The sequence below is a fragment of the Carex rostrata genome, chromosome 30 (assembly GCF_964058835.1).
Source record: "Carex rostrata chromosome 30, lpCarRost1.2, whole genome shotgun sequence".
NCBI classification, from domain to species: Eukaryota; Viridiplantae; Streptophyta; class Magnoliopsida; order Poales; family Cyperaceae; genus Carex; species Carex rostrata.
In genome coordinates, this window is record NC_135947.1 from 5,243,166 (window position 1) to 5,249,782 (window position 6,617).

The 6,617-nt window shown below is 32.6% G+C and overlaps 1 pseudogene across 1 annotated transcript; it reads left to right on the forward strand.

Annotated features, from left to right (window-relative positions):
• The first annotated feature begins 475 nt into the window (after positions 1-475).
• Positions 476-2,108, forward strand: LOC144546672 (anthocyanidin 5,3-O-glucosyltransferase pseudogene; annotated as a pseudogene). Its single transcript, XR_013508852.1, has one exon. The product of XR_013508852.1 is annotated as an anthocyanidin 5,3-O-glucosyltransferase pseudogene (transcript).
• Positions 2,109-6,617: the final 4,509 nt, after the last annotated feature.

Consider the following 6,617-nt stretch of genomic DNA (forward strand, 5'->3'; position numbering starts at 1 on the left):
TTTCTAACTAAATAGTTTCCTTACCCAAATAACATCCTGTTAAAATTTTGATGTAAGAAAAATAAATCAATATTGTTGTAAAATTGAATAAAGTTACAATAGAAGTAAAATAATTAACAAGAGAAATATAAAGGGATAGCAAAATTTTCATTCTCTTCTTTTGTGTATTTTTTGTGTATTACAATATTACATACATGTTTACAAAATCTCTATCTATAGGCTAAAAATTGTACATATAAAAGTAATATAAATAAATTCCACAAATAAATGGATATGGAGAGGAAATAGGTTGTTGGGAGATAAAGATGAATGATCATCCACTAAAATCATATTAAATTTCGTTTATAACAAATACATATATTTTAATAGAAAATAGAAAATTACTAAACGTTGGAGTTATTAAAATTTAGAAGGATTAGTATGATATTATAAATTTCTAATGGTGAATGTGAAAGTTTGCCTACAGTTTATAAAATGGGACGAATGGAACAAGCTTGTTTGCAGTTGCATCTCATACAGCATACCCTCAATCACTTTACGAAAACACCTTACCCTGATTTCTGTCTGTACCGATCAATGGAGACGAAGGTAGTTCTCTACCCAACCATGGTTGTAAGCCACATGATACCAATGATACAATTAGCCAAATTGTTCATAAATCATGGTGTTTCTGTTGACATTGCCGTAATCAACCCTCCAATCATGCCGACCGCAACCACTAAACTCATCTCCCAAGTTTCTTCCACCAACTCAGAAATCTCATTTAACCTTCTCCCACCCCTTCCTCCTCCCTCTGAAGATGCCCCCGCTCCAGTGCCAGTGACTAACATGTTTAACCTTATACGATCAAACAACACAATCCTCCAATCTTACCTCCAGTCACAATCAAAGAACGCATCCATAGCTGCATTGGTCCTTGACATCTTCTGTGTTGATTCATTGGATGTTGCAGCGGAGCTTGGCATTCCGGCATATATATTTTTCCCCACTGGAGCAAACAACCTTTCAGTGTTCCTTCGCATAGAAGAGTTGATCTCTACCTGGGACCACACAAAGAAGGATATTGAAAAAACTCCGATTGTGATACCTGGTATTCCCCTGTTGCATGCATCCGATCTTCCAAAAGAGATGCTTGACTTTGACACCAAGAATTATGAGCTATTTATTAATGTGTTTAGGCGAATATCAGAGGCAAAAGGCATTCTCATGAACACCTTCCAATCACTAGAGCCTCAGGCAGTGATAGGTTTAAAAGATGAGCTCGGTCCCTTAACCAGGACGGCACCACCTATTTATTGCATTGGACCATTGGTCACAGCTCCGAGCGAAGGAGGTGCACATCCATGTCTTATATGGCTGGATGCCCAGCCAAAGAAGAGTGTGGTATTTCTTTCATTCGGCAGTCACGGCAAATTCTCAGTCGAGCAATTGAGAGAAATAGGTTTCGGGATTGAGAAGAGTGACCAAAAGTTCTTATGGGTGGTACGCAATCCACCAAGTAATGACCCAAAAATGCCATATGACCCACTGTCTGAGCCAGACTTAAATGCATTGTTGCCAGAAGGATTCTTGGACCGGACAAAGGAACAGGGCATCGTGGTGAAGTCGTGGGCTCCACAAGTTGAGATTTTGCACCATGAGTCAGTTGGGGGATTTGTGAGTCACTGCGGCTGGAGCTCACTGCTGGAGGCAATAACCAATGCTGTACCAATTATCTGTTGGCCATTGTTTGCGGAGCAGAGGATGAACAGAGTCTTCTTGATTGAGCAAATGAAAGTTGGAGTTGAGCTTAAAGGTTGCGATGAAGGATTGGTTTCAAGAGATGAATTGGCTGAGAAAGTTAAATGGCTCATGGAATCCGAAGGAGGTAAAGAGCTAAGAGACAATGTGAGCGTTCATAGAATTAATGGTTTGAAGGCACTGCAAGAAAATGGCTTATCACAAGCAGCTTTCTCGGAGTTCTTAGGAAATTTGGAACTGTAAAGTTCTTAAGGCCTTGTGCTAGCATGAATTAACTAGTTTAATTCTAAATTTTGTGTATTTCTTTAAATTCTAAATTGTGTTGTCACTTGTCAGTGTTATATTTTGAATGGATTTGCCGGAATTAATTTGTTGTCAAATTTGTATTTGCGATAATTTCTTTTTAAGAAGATTTATTGTCCTTAGATGGTGAAAGTAATGGAGAGCCTATTAACTTGGTTCAGTCGTAGTACGATTAGGATGTCAATGAATACGATATGGCTAGGTGAAACCATTTTCATATTCATACTCATTAAGAATTAATCTTATCTATACCTTACTCATACTCATTAAGATTAATTACCGGATAATAAAACAGTAGTGGGTGAATAACGAATAATACAAATATAATAGTTTTATTATTTTTACAAATAAACTATCAAAACTTATCATCTCATACATACGTAATTACAATTACTAATATAAAATTAAAATATAAATATACAATTAATTCTAAGTAATAATTTTTTATTAAGCAAAAAAAAAAATCAAAATCACAAATATCTCTTCTAACGAATTCAATTCCTTAACTAAATAATAAAACATTCAAATAAAAAAGTAAAATGTTTAGCATAATATTCTTCTTATGATATAATTTATTTTATACATGACCCGTTACCCAACGGGTATGAAATAATTTTTACCCGTATCCATACTTGTTTATCTAACGAAAAAAAATCCTTACCCATATCCATACTTAATAAATTAATGAAAAACAATCTTACCCATACCCGTTTATCTAACGAAAAAAAATCATTACCCATATCCATACTTAATAAATTAATAAAAAACAATCTTATCCATACCCGTTTATCTAACGAAAAAAAATCCTTACCCATACCCATACTTAATAAATTAATGAAAAACAATCTTACCCATACCCGTCTTATCGAATATAATACGGGTAGGATAAACGGATAAACGGGTGTCATTAACATCTCTAGTACGATTAGTGTGACTGCTGTGCTTGTTTGGATTTATTTGACAAAATTTTCTTAGTATGTTTGACGGAAACATTTGCAAAAAAGGGAACCTTTAAAAAATTCAGCTATGCACTCAGTACATGTCACACCCCTGATTCGGAGGTGCGACGATTCTATCATGTTTATTTACCATTAAATATACGTAACACAAGGCACATATCTTTGTATACATTGCTAATAGCATCCATTATTTTTACCACATTTCAATTTATTTACAATAATTAATTATCTGATATTTTATTGTGGATGATGCTAGAGATATATTCTCTGCATCCTATCAAATAAAATAATCACAATTCCAATACCTTTAGGTGGCCCTACTGTCAATTATAACCCGGAAGCATTTCTCTGACTTCGCATAATGAACCTGTAACCCACAAGAGGAAACGAGTGAGAAATAATAAATTATTTCTTAGTGCTTATTGCCACTCAGATTATTGAATTTGAAGAAAATCCATATTCATAATGAAATCATTGCACGAGAAACAAACAGTTCATTTCATAATGAGGATTGCAAATGCTCAATAACAGTATACAATTGAACAACAAACTTACATAAATAAATAAGAACTCTAAGAATCTTATCAGAATAAATGGTTTGTGTCTAAATCTTTTAAACCATAAAGTCAGGTAACGTTTAGGACCTAATCTTTAGAACCGCTAGGTCTGGTAACATTTGGTTTCTTAACTTATAATTTATAGTCTGGTAGCACTGAAAGATACCATAACATGTATCTGTCGTGTCGGACTTATACCGTTCTAACTATTCTGACAATTTGTTAACAAAACCAATAAGAAAACAATAAAACAATGCTGTCATTATCGGAAAGAAAATCAATGATAAGACAGTTGTCACAATTCATATTTACTCAGTATCCCCTACCCAACCAGTATTGGGTTCAGTTGGGGCCATTCACCATATGCGTATAAGGGTCCTGGAGTAAAGTTTAGTAACTAGCTAGACTTTACAATAAAATAATTATTTTTCTCCACTATACGGAGGTTCAATGATTTCAGTATTCAATATTCATTCAATTCAATTATGTGGTCTCAATAAATCATTTATAATAAGAATCAACCAATCGATAAACAATATCAATATGACAGGTCATCAGCAAAGAGTATACACCAAGGGATCTCCCTTGTAAATTAAATTAATATTTTATATATTTTTTGTTATTTAATTAGAAAATGTTATGATTTATTTATTTTTTATATTGAAACATTAGAAATATTTTTTTATATTTCTTTAAAAATAGATAGAATGCTATATAATTTGATTTATTAGAAGTATTATAACTAGGGGTGTAAACAGATCAGATATTATCTGATGTCATCCGGATCCGAATCCAAAAAATTACTTATATTATTAAATTGCATATTTATACCAATAATTTATTAACATCATATATATATATATTTCTATGAATAATATAACACTATGACATAATTAGTGACTAATATTTTGATAATATGAAATATATTGTGTAACCAACAAACTTAGTATAAAAAAAATATTAAATTTAATTTATAAATGAAACATTATATTTAGATATTATTCTTTACTAGAATATACATTAGTAATTTATCTTTAATTATCTAAATTATATTCATATCAGATCCATATCCGTAACGTTTAATACCCGATCCGTATCTGTATCCGAAAAATTATGATTGATAAAGATACAGTTTGACCACTATCCGATCCGTATCCGACCATTTACACTTCTAACTGCACATAAACCGGATCAATATTGTTTAGATCGGATTTTTCGAGGTTGTAAGAAAAATTAAAATATTTATTTGTGTGTTATTGAAAAATAAAAAAAATACTTTGAATCTCAGTTATTAATTCTGGTTCAAAAGTCATTTCTAGAAAAATACAGAAAATATTGTGATCCTTCTAATATATTTAATTTCTAAAAAGTTGTATCTATTATGAAATTTTTTTAAAAATTATCAGACGAAATGATTGTTCTTAAATTTTTTCTAAAAATAGATGCAACTTTTTAGAAATTAAATGTACTACAAGGATCACAATATTTTATGTATTACCTAGAAGTGACTTTTGAACCGAGGTTAATAACTCAGATTCAAATTTTTTTTATTTTTTTCTCCAATAACACACAAATAAATATTTTAATTTTTCTTACAGTCTCGAAAAATTCAGCATGAAAAATATTGATCCGGATTATTTATTGCAATCATTCTTATAAATCAAATTATTTAGTATTGCATAAAAAATCATAATATTTTCTAAAACAAATATATATATTTGATCTCAACCGACCATTTTTTGATCGGTTCCAATTTTGTTCTCAACCGGCTATGTTTTGACCCGTCTGAACTTTTTTTATAAATACCCAGCCAAATTGAGTATATTTATAATTTTATTTTTAATGTTGGATATTATCAATATATTAATTTTGGATGGGGTGTTACTGTTCATTCTACAGTGACACCCCCATTCTCTTCCGTACGATGGTAGATCTATGAATCTGGTTAATTTACGCTCATTTGCGCAATATTCTACTTCTGATCTTCACAAATTTCCCATTTGTGCCACCCGTCCTTTCCTCCTTTTTTACTATTGCCACGTGCTACCCTTTCTCAACGTGTCGCTCGCCCTGGCCTCCTCTAACTTTCCCCGCATTCTTTGTTGCGTTTCCGGTACCTTGGAGACATCGGCCCCAACTTTTCCAAGCTTTACTTAATTTCTCTTCGTTCAGTTCTTTCCCTCCCTTTCTCCTCCTTCGTCCAGCATAAAGAGATCGATGCTCTCACCTCTTGGTGGTCTTCGCTTCATCCTGTCAGTAAGATTTTCTCAAAAGCTGATCATTAATTCCTTTCACTCATTGCAGAATTTGTTACCAACATTGACAGTGATCTCACCTTCCCAAATCTCAACTTTTATTTGCACAACGCCTTCTCTCTTCATTGCCTCATGAGTTCCACTTATTTCCATTGAATTGTAATTCAACTTTTTCTGTCCAGCTGGTTACAACTAATGTAATATTTTTGCGTCTCCCTAATTTGTCACTACCGGCAAGTACAATAGGAGATGTAAAATATCTATTCCGATTGGGAGACGCATCTTCTCAACGGAAAAACCCAACTTCTCCACTGTTACTAAGGTAAATTCTTTGTCATTTGAAAGATTGGTATATCAAAGGTCCACAAAATAAAGAGTTAGAAGTCCCCACCCCCCAAAAGGAAAGGAAATACCTCAATGATTTTCACATAAGGGTGTGCTCCACAAAAATATTACAAAGGAAGAGAAAATGATAAAATGGTATGGGTTGTTACAACAAATTCACTTCCTCTATATTCATTGAACCGATTACTGTCAAAATTTGAGTTTCTTCATTTCTCGAATTTTTTTTTTTGTGCAACCTTGGCGGAGGCTGCTACTTTGTTTGCACTCACGAGGATCCACTAACTAGAGAAGTGTATTTTTTTTATTCTAATTATCATAGTATAGTCACATTTTTTTTGTAAATACTACAATCAATTTGGTAAAATTGATGCCAATTAGACACAAAAATTATAATATTGAAGTGTTAGAGACCAAACGGAAAAAAAAGGTGATGCTTGGAGCGTCGTTTGCATATTATT